This window comes from Cavia porcellus, unplaced genomic scaffold (assembly GCF_034190915.1).
Source record: "Cavia porcellus strain 051 isolate PalLab524CR breed Dunkin Hartley unplaced genomic scaffold, mCavPor4.1 scaffold_14, whole genome shotgun sequence".
Taxonomy (NCBI): Eukaryota; Metazoa; Chordata; class Mammalia; order Rodentia; family Caviidae; genus Cavia; species Cavia porcellus.
The window spans coordinates 1,260,287-1,274,832 of record NW_026947497.1 but is presented as its reverse complement, the minus strand read 5'-3'; the positions used below and the strand labels follow the sequence as shown (position 1 = coordinate 1,274,832).

The 14,546-nt window shown below is 37.4% G+C and overlaps 1 protein-coding gene across 8 annotated transcripts in view; it reads left to right on the top strand.

Annotated features, from left to right (window-relative positions):
* Window positions 1-11,855: 11,855 nt before the first annotated feature.
* The window catches only part of Trmt10a (tRNA methyltransferase 10A), a 133,471-nt gene continuing 130,780 nt past the window's right edge, over window positions 11,856-14,546 (top strand). For 3 of the 8 annotated variants that reach the window (XM_063260537.1, XM_063260541.1, XM_003468036.5), the window contains exon 1: window positions 11,856-12,006. The gene's annotated coding sequence lies outside the window, so the exon portion shown is untranslated. Of the gene's footprint in view, window positions 12,007-12,221; window positions 12,325-12,477; window positions 13,375-13,416; window positions 14,217-14,546 lie in introns of those variants that run through there. The other 5 variants (XM_063260538.1, XM_013150572.3, XM_063260540.1 and 2 more) reach the window with 5 other exon arrangements.

Below are 14,546 nucleotides of genomic sequence, written 5' to 3'. Positions count from 1 at the left end.
TTCCCCATCCCGAGGCCTACAGAATGAAATTTATAAGTAAAAGTGTCCAAAGTTAAGCATATTTTCTTTTAAAATATCTTTTCTTTTTTTCTTTTTTTTTTTATCGGTACCGGGGGATTGAACTCACGACCGCCTGCTTTCAAGGCAGGTTCTTATGCCACTGAGCTAAATCCCCCGCCCCTTTAAAATATATTTTCATATAAAGAATTGAAGTCAGAATTACAAAGTTAGGCATATTTCCTCTTGAAATAACATTTTCATATAAAAAATTAAAGTAAAAATTATTTATGTTCTACTGGGAGTGGAATTTCATTCACTATCATCAGTTATATACAAATCATGACTAAAGTAGCTAACAAAATTTGTTAGATTAGGAGTGTCACATTAAAGTATAATGACTGCTGGGCATGGCGGTGCATCCTGTAACCCCAGCACTCAGGAAGTTGAGGCAGGATGATTGCTGCAAGTTTGAGGCTATTGTAGGCTACACAAGTTTGTACTACATAGCATGACTAAAACCAAAACCAAAAAGGAAAGAAAAAAGTCATAATTCCTAAGCTTTTCTAACATTTAACAAAAATTCTTAGAAAAAGAGCTCTGTTGAAAGAATATAAGGATTTATGGATAAGAGGGATTATAAATACAAGGTGATGTGAAAGTGCTTTTTCATTTAGACAGACTTCTAATTGTTCCCACATTTAGAAATTACATTTAGTTCTCTAAGTAATTACATACATAAGGATAAGAAATCATTATACCTACTTATACTTCACTTACCCAGCCTTTAAAATTAAGCACTAGTTTGCATATTAATTAATTCTATATGAACTGTCATCAGATGCTCATTGGAGAAGGGTACTGAAACACATTTTCTGACATGGGGGTTGACAGCAGGGCCTTTGCACAGTAAGCCACATCCCCAGCCTTTGTCTTTCTTCTTTTCTTTTCTGCCTTTTTAAAAAAAACTATTTTGAGCAAGGTTTAAGTTGCTAAACTGCCCAGGATGGGCTAGACTTTCGATTCTCTTGCTTCAGCGTCCTAGAGTACCAGCTTGCACCACCACACCCATACATTCATAGGCTTGCAATTTGTGGTGTACGACACCTCCCTGGGTAAAGTACTACTTGTTGTCAGGTATGTGCCATAGTCCAACCAATAGGGGCATATCGCTCTTGCCTAATACAACAAGTGTGATTTCATTGGAGCATGTGATTTTCACTAGGAAGACTGAGTTCCTGTATGAAGTAGTCATTCAGAATAATTATGTTTAAATAAGACTCTTTCTATTGACTATTATAGTGGCACTCTTTTTTATTTTGCTTAAAATTTTTTCTTTTTTACAAAGACACCTGAAAAAAGACTTCTTAGGTTGTTTCTCTAAATAGAGTAAGAATGCCAAAACCAAAGTGCTCCCCTCCTGCTCTGAGGACCATCTGGGGGAGGCCTCTGAAGACAGGACAGCTACTTTAGTGGCATGGAGACAAGGCAGAAGCACAGTGTAAAAGTCCTCCATGGAACAATTCCTATGCAGATTACACTATTTTAAATGTTTTACATTTTTATAGTGTAATGTCCCGATAATCATCTTACATAAAACAGGCTCAGATTAATTCATCAAAGTTATTTGGAGAATATAGAAAAATAAACCTTAAAATCTTGGTCTGAATATTCTTTGCTTAAAAACACTAAAGGTGGGAAGTGGGAAAATTAACTTATACATGACATGAAATTGTCATTAATAATTTAGTAAGCCTATCACAATTTTATATGGAAACTAAAGGAGCCTTGATTTTTATGGTTAGATGTCCCAGCCAACAAAAGGGGAGAAAATTGATTTGTGCCAGTTAGAGTGAAAATCAAAGAATATGTTTCAAAACCATGCTTTTGGCATGAAATTCCTTTGATGGGACATGACACTGAAGTATTTTCAGTACTGTAAGTTTGTCTTAATAAATAAGGGCACTATGAAATAAAGATAGATGCTAATTCCAAAGTACAGTCATGTTTCTTTTGCGTATCATAGGTTGTTAACAGGAGTCAAATTATTTTTCTAGATTAGAAAGATCAATGAACTTTACCCTACTTAAGATTTAAAGGAAATGTATTACTTTGCTAGACACAGCTACAGGAAGTCTGTACGTACAATTAAATGAGAAGAAAAGGTCTATGTATATCATCAGAGAATTTCAGTTTTTTCTTAGAAAGAGGCATGACATAGTCTAAAGGATTTTTGTTCTTGTTTTAAGAAGTATACTGTAAATTATTCCTAACAGGTCATAATAGTTTGAAATCTAATAGTATTTTCAGTTCAAAAAGGGACTAGCATTTTGAAGGACTCCTATTAGAGTAAGAATATCTTTATAATGTAATGATCTCTTTCATATCAACATAAAACCCTAAAACACTACATGCACTGCTATTTTAGCAGGCATTCTAGAATTCTCATTGAGAAAATAGACTCATTAAAGTCTTTACTTCACAAAAGTAAGTGATCTGGGAATGGGGGTACACCCTTGCAGTTCCAGAGACTCGGGAGGCTAAAGAAGGAGGTGCACAAATCCAAGCTCAAGCTCATAAACTCACTTGGTCAGCTTGGTGAGACCCCGCCTCCAGATTCAAACATAAAAGGGGCTGGGATGCTGCTCGGTGGTGGAGCCTGGGGTTCACAATCAGTTTCTCTTTCTGTCTGTCTGTCTGTCTCTGTTACATATGTGTACACACACAGTAGACAAATTTAGGTATAAGATATTTGCAATCTCAGCTGTAAACAAAGTTATTTTTTTCAAAATGGATTTATTACACACATTTTATTCTCTCATTTATATACACACACACATACTTTTGACAAAAAACCCTTTTGCATTATGTTAGTCAACCTAAGAGGATTTTAACTTAATTATTATCTTTTTTTTTTTTTTGTCTTTCTCATTTTTATCCGTACCAGGGATCAAACTAACGACTGCCTGCGTGCAAGGCAGGCGCTTATGCTGCTAAGCTAAATCCCCAGTCCCCGTTAATTATTATCTTTAGCCACTTAAAACTGAGTTGCTAGCACTTAAAGGAGAGAATTGATGGAAACTTTTTCAGAATGGTACTATAAAAATAAAATTTTAAATTTGATCAAAATAATTTTATTGAGTTTTTATCGAAAGAAACTTTAGCACCCCAAATAAAATATTAAATATAAATAGTTTTCTTTTAAAATTGTGTGTATAATACAGACTAATGAACTAATAATAAACATATACTCTTGTTTCCCTGAAAATAAGGCCTATAGGGAAAGCAAGTTGTAACACGATTTTAGAGGCAACAGCCCTTGAAAATACACACTATTTGCATCTTCACATTTTACTCTGAAATGTGCGATATGGTTTATTTTCAGAGGATGTCTCTTCTAAAATTATGCGACAACTTGTTTTCTGGGTAGGTCTTATTTTCAGGGCAACAGTGAAGATACAAAAATGTTATTTGAAGTAGAACCAGAAACCAAATGGTTTTCAGTATCCAAGAAAATAAGAAGACACAAAATATTAAAGAGAATTCAAGAGACATACAGGTTAGAATACAGTGGGGTGAAGGCAATATTATGAGGAAACAATTGGAAGAGTGTTTCAGAAATGCTAAAAATGCTGATTTAGTTATGTGTAGCAGGATAAGAAGTTACTGCAAATTAGTGACTTACCACAGTGAACTTATTCTCCTACGAGGCTGGAAATCAGACTTCTAAGAATGGTGCCACTCATTCACGTTGACTTTTATCTACTTTTGAAGACCTACAATGTCTCCAATGTTTTGGTTTTGTCGGTTTTATTCTTTACTGTTTTGTTCAATTGTATTATAACTAACGATATAGGCAATTCTATTAGAGATAGCGGGAGGCATTATGGTAACCATTGTTGATCACCTTGTATTATGTTTTCACATTATCTATTATGTCCACCCTTTTGACTTGACCGATTCTGTTCTGTTATGTCACACTTGGTTTTACTCTCTTCCAAAAAAGTAATAAGAACCGTGGGAGCAATGAAACCCAAATTGTACAAAAGAGAGGAAAAGAAAGTGCTCTAACTGCATGTATATTTAAGTGTATAAGATAGAAAATGATATCACAGAGTTTTATTGGATCATTGAACAGAACTGTTTGCAGTATCATTGATGGAATGTCCACTTTACAAGCTTTAATTTTGTGACTTGAACAATTATTTCTAAGATGACAATATGTAATCCATTAACTAGTGATTTCCTACTGTTCATGTTTTTTTTTCTGCAAATCTGCATAACTTGTACCCTTTCTCTGCTTTTTTTTTCTTTTCTCCTTAAATAAAATTAAAAAAAAAAAAAAAAAAAAAGAATGGTGCCACTGGGCTGAAAGGAAGGTGTTGGCAGGCTTGTTCCTTTCCTTCCCGGAGACTGAGGGAGACTCCTAGGGGAGAATTGGTTTTCTCCTTTCTGGTGTTTAGCAGCTGTCTGCGCTCCTCGAACCGTGTGCACTTTCTCCATCTTCAAAACCTGCAAGAGCGGCTGAGTCCTTCTCACGCTGTATTACCCTGATCACTTCTTTCATTTCCAGTTTATAAACATTTCGGGATATACAGGGCTCACCTGGGTAAGCCAGGATAATCTTTGTATCTTGAGGTACGCTGTTTAGCAACCTGAATTTTATCCATCACCTTAACATAGTTAGGCGCAGGGTCTGGAGATTAAGACAGGGACATCTTTGGGAGGCGATTTTTCTGGCCGCTATGGCTACCAATAGAGAGACTCAGGGATTCATACACTTCAAGCAGGATAATGAAAAGAAACCCACATATAGACACATCATAATGAGAGTGCAGAATATTAAACAGAATATTAAACAGAAAGAGAATATTAAACAGAAAGAATATTAAACAGAAAGAGAAGATATTTAAACAGAAGATATTAAACAGAAAGAGAAGATATTTAAAGTTAGATAGGTAAGACAGACTGCCTAAAAGGAGTAAGAAGTACAGATACTGCTAGTTTATTAGTAGCAACAATAGAAATTACAGGCCGTATCATGGAGTCTTTAGTGTACCAAGAGAACATGATTGTCAGTTTGTAAGACATGTTCAAAAACTTACTTCAAATCAGGAAAAAAAGTGACCTTGGCTAGAATCTAAGATTAAGATGAATGAAGACCAAAGAAAAAGTTAAATATGTGAGGAAACACAGTGGTCTCTAACCTTAATAATAATGTCTCGTGGAGTTGAGCCTAACCTTCTAAGTATACAAGAATAACCTGAAAGTGATATCACATCATTTTGTGGTACACTGAAAAGTTAGCTATTATAATGTTTATTCAACAACAAAAATTGGTTCAATAAAGTACCTTACTTCAACTCATTTAAAATAATGAAGTATGTTTACATACATGTTTACTGTATCTCAAGAGCAGACACAGGTACAGTGTGAGATCATTTTGTTTGAACACAGATGTGCATATATGTATAGAAAGGCTTGGAATAGTCATCAAACACAGTAACTAGCTCTAAGAGCTGGAAGAATGGTTTACTTACACTTGTTGTATTTCTTGCCCCTATTTATACATCTTAATGTAAAACTAGATTTTATTGTTTATAACATTTTATGTTTACAGAAAATATGTTAAGAGACATAAATATTTCTCATGTAACCTGTACCCAGTTATTCCTATTAATATCTTACATTAGTGTAGCAGATTTGATAACATTAATAAAACAAAATTGATTTGCCATTAATTAAAAACCCGGTTTCCTTTAGGTTACTTTGTTTGTAACTGGAGATCCTATCCAGAACACTGCACCCCATCGTGTCATTATGCACCTTTGTCTCCTCTTGGCAGGGCAACTTCAAGGAATGCTGCTTAGTATTTTGTAAGATGCTCTTCTTCTTTTTTTTTGTGAGACAGTGTCTCACTATGCAGTTCAGGCTGGTTCTGAACTCACTATGTAGCTCAGGCTGGCCTTGAACATGCAGCAATGCTCTGCCTCAGCCTCCCTAGTACTGGGATTATAGGTGTGCTCTACCACGTACGATTTAAAATGTTCTTTTTTAAAAAAGTTAATAAAGTCTAACAAAACAAAACAAAATAAATCAAATCAAACAAAGCATTGAAACTGGTACAGAACTTCAAAGTAGGATAATAGGAAAACAACGATTACCATAGTGTATGCTGTTATCTTCAAAATAGTTGTCCATTCCATCAGATATGGCAAAATCAAACCAAAACAGAAGAAAACCAATCAAAACAGGCTATTAATAAAGCAAAAACAATCAGAACAATACAAGTGAGATGAATATTGGATTTCAAAAGCATGATAGAAGGAAATCCTCCATAATTGCTATATTGTATAATGTTATCTTCACTATAGATGCTCAGACCACCAGCCCCAGGACTGCAAAGTCAAACAAATAATATAAACATTTAGTTGCTTTTTGTAGCTCAGTTGCTATCAACTCAGCCTGCCTTCCGAACCAGCTGGTTGCTTATGGGGAAGTAGCAGGGAGATTCTTAGCCCACTTGCCTGTAGGCTCACAGGAGGCACTGACTTTTCTCTTCCTGGTCCTTCATGGCCTGCGCCGCTTACCAGAAAGGTTGGCTAGTTGGCTTGTTGGTTGGCTCCTTAAAATGCTCTTTTATGGGACTTTCTGAGATAGATTTTCTTGTGCTGCAATATGAATTATAAATTCAGGGGAGGGAACCACAGAGATAAGATGTCACTCTCAACAGACCATCTCTGATGATGTGGGGCATGTTATTAACCTGTTGATGGTGATTTGGCCACCTGCGAGCAGCATTACTAGGTTTCACCCTGTTAAGTTTCACTTTCCTCTCCATCCTGAAGTCTGTGGAAGTCTGGGCTCCTCCTCCAAAGCAGAGTAGCTTTACAAATTGTTTGGCATTCTATATGGAAGATATATTTTCTCTTTCTTTTTCTTTGTTTTTGTTTCCTTATTCATTTTTATCAGCAGGAACTCATAGATATTACTTTATAGTTTGGGCTAACATCCACTACTACTTTATTTAATTTGGTGCTACACTTGTTCATTTTCAGCATTGAGGGCTGTTTCAGTTTGGCTCTGTTAAAGAGTTTTCTGGCACAATAAAGGAGCAGAATATAACAAAAAGTAAAAGTGGCTTTTTTATTTAAAGGACGAGGAGAGGTGCCCACGACCAGCAAGGGTTTGGCTTTTTCCTCTGACCGGATATGTGCGTGTGGGGTATAGTGACCTTTGATGTGGTGCTTGGGGCGGGCATTGATGATGCACGAAGAGCTGATTGGAATTTTCTTCCCACACATGGGGAAAGAAGAAGGAAGTTGTAACAGGGGAAGAAGGAGGAAGTGACCCTCAAGGGTAAGCATCCTGGACTTGGCCTTCCATCATGTTGAATTACTGCCATGTCCTGTAATTTATTCTAGGGCAAAACTCTTTTAGGATCCTGTGTACCTTTGGTGGTTACTATGTCAAAATGCCTGCTTTTGTTTTTGCTTTGGTTTTGCTTTTTTCCTATTCTTATTCTATCAGCTTATTTTTATCGCAATTCTAGAATCAGTTAATTCTCTAAGCACTTCTGGCTCCTCTTACTGAACATAAGAGCATGAGTCATCAAGATCAGAAGGCATCTACCCTAGGTGTGGATGGGGTAGCTCTGTGCTTTCTACAATGTACAATTTCTAATGCATGAGGACATCAGATTCTTTCATTTAGTTATTTTCTTTCATCAGATGTTTTCAACTTTCTTTATTCAGATCATGTACAAATGTTTTTAGATTTATACCTATTTCTTTTTTTTGGTGATTTGTTTTCAATTTCAAGCTTCAATTATGCATTAATAGTACACAGGAAAGCAATTGAATTTTGTGTATTAACTTTGAATTCTAAAACTTTGCTATTATTGGTCATTAGTTTAACAAAGATTTGGGCTGATTTTTAGAAACAGCCATAGGTCACTGGAAAGCAGTTTTGTTTCTTCTCTTTCAGTATCATATTGCATCTGCTAGGACTTCCAGTATAATGCTGAATATAGATGGACCCTTTTATATTTCATGCTGTTTTCTGGATTCTGTTACTCCTTTTAAAACCTTGTCTTGAGTCATCTTGAGTTTTTGTTTTTTGCTGTTCTTTCATAGAATTTATCACTTAGAAATCTATCTGAATTTATTTTGAAGTTTGAGTATTCATTTCCATTGGCTTTACCCTTTGGTTCACTGTTCCTTTTTACTATAATCCTAAGTGGAATTTAGTCATAATTCTTTTCCATGGTATATTTTTAATGAAGTCATTCTGTGTGTTTAAGAATGACTAGCTTCTCTTGCCTCTGGATTCTAGATCCCTTTTCTGATACTTTCATAAAATGACACATCTCTCTCTCTCTCTCCCCTCTCCCACTTTTACTTGTCCCTAATTTCCCCCTCTGCCTCTATGGCCCTTATCTTATTCAATTTGAAATCACTCCTGGAAGTTTCTCCTTAGTCCTACGCTTTGTCTAAGAATGAAGCACCAGTTGGTTGGCTTTCAGAATTTCTAAATGACGCTTCATTCTGGCAACTCTAGAACTTCCTGCTCATCCCTTTACACTAACAGTTTTGTATCTTAGAGTCAGTGACTTCCTAGCCAGTTTGTTGATCTCATATTGATCTTCGTTTGCTTTTTAGCAAATATTTGGTAGGTCCAGGGCCTCCCATTCCCAGGGCTTCCAAAGTTCTGTTGCTTTCATTTTCTCCCACACAAATGCTATTATTAGTTTCTCCCCGCCTGCTAATGTTATAAAGTCATTGGTTTTTTTTAAACTTAGTTATTCTGTGACCACTAACTGGGCTAATTATTGTTTGGCTATTCTAGAGGTTCTGTTTGTTTTTGAGATAACATGATGTTATGGGGTACATATAAGCAAATTAACGTATCTTCTCAGTTACTCACTTTTGATGATTTTCTCATGGCAAGAACAATTAAAATGTGCTCATTTAGTATGAAGGCCACTTATGGAACAATTTCATGACTGACAGCCCTCATGGTATGCATTAGCACTCTAGAGTTGTTCACCCCACAAGTCTGCCACTTGTATCTCTGGCCTACCTACCCCAACTGTTGGTAGCCACTGTTTTGCTGGTTCTATGTATTTGGATTTTTTAAAAAATCTTCCACTGATACATAAAAGAACACAATATTTTTCGTTCTGTGTCTGGCTTACTTAGTACAGTGTCCTCCATGCTCATCCATGTTGTGGCAGAGAGCATTACTGTCACTGTTTTTTAGTGTTGAATAATACTCCATTCCATGCGTTCAGGGCGGGTCACCCTTCATTTGTTGACACTCAGGTTGTTTCCGCATCTTTGCAACTGTGAATAATGCTCTCTTAAACATGGGAGAGCAGACATCTGTACGAGATGCTGATCTCACTTTTTCTGTATGTATGTACAGATGAAGGTTGCTTGGTCACAATGGTTTTATTTTTAATTTCTTTGGTAACTTCCATACTGTTATCTACAATGGCCATTAACAAAATAGTTGCCAATACTTATAAATCAGATTTCACACATGAATTCAGATTTCTGGTTGCTCTTAAAAACCTACGAAAACCTGACGTCATTTAGTTCACATTCACATTTAGAAGCTTTCCTTTGGCTAAAGAGAAAGTACATTCATGTGGCACTTTCCTCCCAGAGTGTTTCTCTCATGTACTTATCCTGTAACCTCCAGACACATAAGCTTGTAATTCACAGACACCTTTTCGTTGGATTAAACTATAAACACATGTCATTGATTTTTAATTTTTTTTTTTTTTGGTACCAGGAATTGAACTCACAACCTTGTACTTGCCAGGCAGGTGCTGTGCTGCTGAGCTACATCCCCAGCTCCATTAAAAATTTTCTGCATGCTCCCCAGAATCCACATATTCAAAATCAAATTTACTACTTTTTCTAAAACCCGATTTTCTTCTAGTTTTCCCTAATGACATAGTTAATAGAGTTGTATTCCCACAGTTGTCCAAACCAGAAAAATCCTTAGCATTCCTTACAGCTCTTTGTCATGTGCAAAACCATGACACATTTAGGTCTTTGCTGCCACTGTGGTCAGAGTTTTAAACCTCTTTTCTGTTCTTGATATCTGGAAAACTCCTATTTACTTTCCAACATGGATCAAAATTACTAAGTACCTGAACTATATCATCTGCCTCAACAAGCAGTTAGTTGTTGCTATTTGCAGGATTTCAAGTACAATATATACTGGGTAGTATTTATTTACTTCTGGCTGCACTACACTAAGGATCTATTAAGGATAGATATTTAGTCATCTTTGTATCACCAGAAGTAAGACAAGCATGGAACTTATCAAATGTGTTAAATAAATGTGAATTTTACAGATTAATGAGCATTTTCGTACCATATGATTTCACCTTAAACATTTTGTATATTTCATTCAATAATGGCACAATATTTTGACGATACTATTTTGTTGGTGACTTTGCATTGGATCTAGACTCTTAAAATTTTGACTATATGACTATAAAATGGTTAAATCAAAAGTAATTTATTGACTCATTAAAAATGTAAGGATTTTTTGTAAATTAAAAATTATCTTAAATATCTAAGGATGCCAGGTATTATGTCTGAAAAAACTTTATAAAACAGATCCCACAAGAGTAACTGAACAGCTGTTGAGATCTGGTGCATTACTGTGCCAGCCTGAATTTAATGACCTACATGTGAAGGGCTACATATTCAATTACTAATCCTCTCTCTGCTACTCTACCCTGATATGGAGGCAGCTGAAACTGATACTCTACGAACAAATCAGAAAAGGATCCAGACCTCATTGCCAATGCTGTTAACAGAGATGAGATTTGAAGTGAATTAGTAAGAGGGGACTCACGTGTTTTATAGCTAAGTTTTCCAAATAAAATTTGCGTTTAAAGCAAGAGTGACTTCAGTTTTCAGAAAACTTTCAGTTCTTTTAGACTCTGAAATTATGAATTTTCTATTTACTGACTCCTCTAAACATGTTCAAATGTCGTCAAGTATCAACAAAAATTATTCAGGTGTAGTGGCACAGGCTTGTAATCCCAGCTGAGGCAGGAGGAACCCCAACCTGGGCCACATAGTGGGTTCGTCACTCTGAACTACATATCGAGACCCTGCCTCAAAAAGCAAAACCAAACCGAAACAAAAATTGAGGTCTTTCTACACTGAGATTTCTACTCAAAGATTCAAACCTCATTTTTATCTTCAAGTTCTACAATTACCTATTACAAATATGATCAAGAAAGAAACTAGATAGAAAACACACTCTACAGGATTGTGTTTTATCTCTCTTTTGGTTCACTTGGTCGATATAACAAAAGACTACATGAGGACGAGCGTCACAAACAATGAAACATCTGATGTTTTGCAAAATAGCACAGGAAAAACTGCTCAAGAATGAATATGATCTGTAAAGCTGTTTTACTTATGTCTCAAAAACTTAGGAATGCCTAATTTTAATTGTTATTTTTTGTTTGATTTAATTTTTTTACTTGAGTTACGTAAACTTACGGATACCGGTAATCTTTCTCTACATAAACCAGAAACAATGTAGGCAAGAAATGCTTTCCTCTGGTCTTGAACTGATTCAGAGCCTTCTCTGTGCTCCGTGTTTTTAAGAGCCAGAACATTTCCATTTCAGGGCTCTCCTCCACTCCCACCCGAGTAAATGAATGAATAAACTCCCACAGGCACACATTTACCTCCAGAAGGGGAAAAAAATCGACGCCACAACAGCCCAGACCCCAAAACCTAAGACGTCACTCAGTCCCCAAGTCCCAACCTCAGGCCCCGCCTCCTCTACATCCTCAACGGACAGGCGTCGGCGCAGAGCAATGACTTCAGACGCAGTAATCCAAGCCTCCAAGAGGAGCTTCCGCCTCTGCTTCTGGGAGTTGAAGTTTCCAAAGGAAGACTCGCAAGCAGAAGCAAGACCCCTCCATAAAGTGTGAGCTTGCTCCACAGTCATCCACTCCTCAGACCGGTAAATTTCCTGATACTTTGGCTGTCTTTCCCCTTGGTATTCTTGGGGGCAAAAAAGGGAACGTGCATTGCCGCTGTCCACTGACAATAAGGGCATCCGGGGAAGACAGCAGTACACCTGAGTAGAGCGCTGCAGCCATCTTTTCCAGGCGGGAGGTGACGTCATAGCGCGCGTTCCGGTCTTCTTGCCCTTCTCTGATTGGCTTACTGCGGTTAAATCCCGGCTCTGGGCAGCGTTCGTAGGGGAGCGGTGCAGAAGCGACGGCATGCATAGCTCTGGCCTCCTGCACTGTGGGGGTCTCCGGTTTGGGTTAAGAAAGTAATTTCTGAGCATTTCACGAGGGTAGGGGGCGAGTTGTGGCTGCCACTTGGCGGCCTCCTTCCCTAGGCTCAGGGCGCGGAGCAGGAGTGAGTTCAGGAAGATCAAAGAGATGCTGCCGTTTACGAAGGACCTACCTTTAAAACTCGGGAGCTCCTCAGAAACAGAGAAGGGATTCCGTCTTCTCTCCCCCACCCTCCCTCCTTTCCCCTCCCACCTCACCGTGCCCCCTGCCCCCTGCAGTTTTGCCGCGGTTAGGCCCCGTCCCGCAGCCGCCCTGCAGTGGTCGGTGGTCGGCGTCTTCTGGGAGGGGCGGCCTAGTGCTAAGTGACCAGGACGTGTATTGTGGGCCGCGTAGTGGAAATGTGGTTTTCTTTCCTGACGTTTTCTGGTTTAGGTTGTGACCTTGAGCTGTAGTGAGAGACAGAAATACTTGGAAGGAATGTCTCCCTCTCCCAAAGTGACTTTAGGATCATCATCCAGTTCGTGTGTAAGCACAGCAGATAACCTGAATCTGAGAATGGGCCCACTTCGTGTCTTTTTTGTTAGAGCAAAATTCCACACGAACATTTATAGTAACTAAAATACTTCCTTTAATATTGAACTTGGCTTAATGAATGAAAGTGTACTGTAACAAACATGCATATCAGAGAAAGACAAAATGCAGAAACAATTATGATCGAAACTGAAACAATTAGAAAGCATGCGTGTTAGTGAAGGGCAGTATTTTGCGTGACAGATAACCCATATAAATTAGTATGGCACGAGGTGTTCACCATGTAGACAGTTGGTGCACAGTAATTTATATTAAGATAGTATAATTTTTCCTGCATTCCACTTTGACTAGCTTATTTAAATCTTATTTAAAGCTTAAAAAATTCACAGTGCAGTTCATTTTCTTAATTGAAAATAGCTTAAATTAACGTTGACTAGTTCGTGGTTTTTCCCTATACTATTTGATAGGCTGTTAAAAACACTACCATGCGATGTAGGTCAAGTTAATTACTTAATTAGAGGTTTCGTATGTTGGAAAGGCAAGTGCTCCCCCTGGTGGGTATGAGATGTAAAATACTGCTTTACATTGCTTTTTACATTCTAACATAGAGCTAACCACTTGCAGTTTTTGAACAAAGTAGAGAACTAGGTAAAAATGTTGATACTAATAAAGAGAAATGTGCTCTTCTGAAATATTAGTTATTTCATGAAAAGAGCATTTCCCTCCTAATAATTTTAATTTTGCTTTTAATTTAATGGGCTGTATGTTTTCTCCATCCTGTATTTTGGATGCATTGCTAAGTTTTATTTAATGTGTATGGAAAGAAAGTAGTATAAAAGTGATTCTAGGCACCACAATATATATTTCACAAAGTTTTCTTTCCAATCTTTTAAAACTGTTTCTCCTGCTTCTGATTGACTTCTGTCTGTCTTTTTGATACAGGGTGTTACTATGCCATTCAGGCTGGCTTTGAGCTCATTTTGTCGCCCAGGCAATGATCCCAGCCTCCCAAGTGCTGAGATTACAGACGTGTGTGCCACCACGCCCAAGTGTTGCCCCCAAATTCTTAAATGCTAACCTTATTTATTTATTTATTGTACCCGGGATTGAATTCACGACCTCGAATTTGCCAAGCAGGCACTTGGGCCACTGAGCTAAACCCCTGGCCAATAGTAACCTTATGCTATAGCTTAAAAAATTAATTTAGGGACTTAGAACTGGAACTATTCTTACATTTCAGTGGTTTGGGTCTCAGAGCCCTCCCTCATCAGAGTTGAAGCAGCATAGCTATGTGAGGCTTGTTTAGGCTTTTGAGACAGGGTCTCACTGTGCAGTTCAGGCTGGCCTTGAACTCAACCATTTTCCTGCCTCTGTCTCCTGAATGCTGGTATTACAGGTATCTGCCGCCACACCTGGCTGAGGCTCTGTTTTTAAAATACGGATTTCATCCTGAAAGTTACTAGAGTTGGATCTGGGTTTGAATCCTAACTCTATTACTTCATTCTTGTATTTTTTGACCAAGTATTTTGAGTATGTGCTTTGAGCTAGATTTGTTTCTTAGGAATTATTTGGTAGCTTTGTAATGCTAGGGAAATTAACCTTACTCGAACTGAGCATGATGCTTTTCAAGATTTTCAAGTTTTTTTGAAAGAATAAGTAGATAGTGAATCCTTTTTAAGTCCAATAAAAATTAGTAAATGTTTCATTATTTTAAAAAATATTTTGT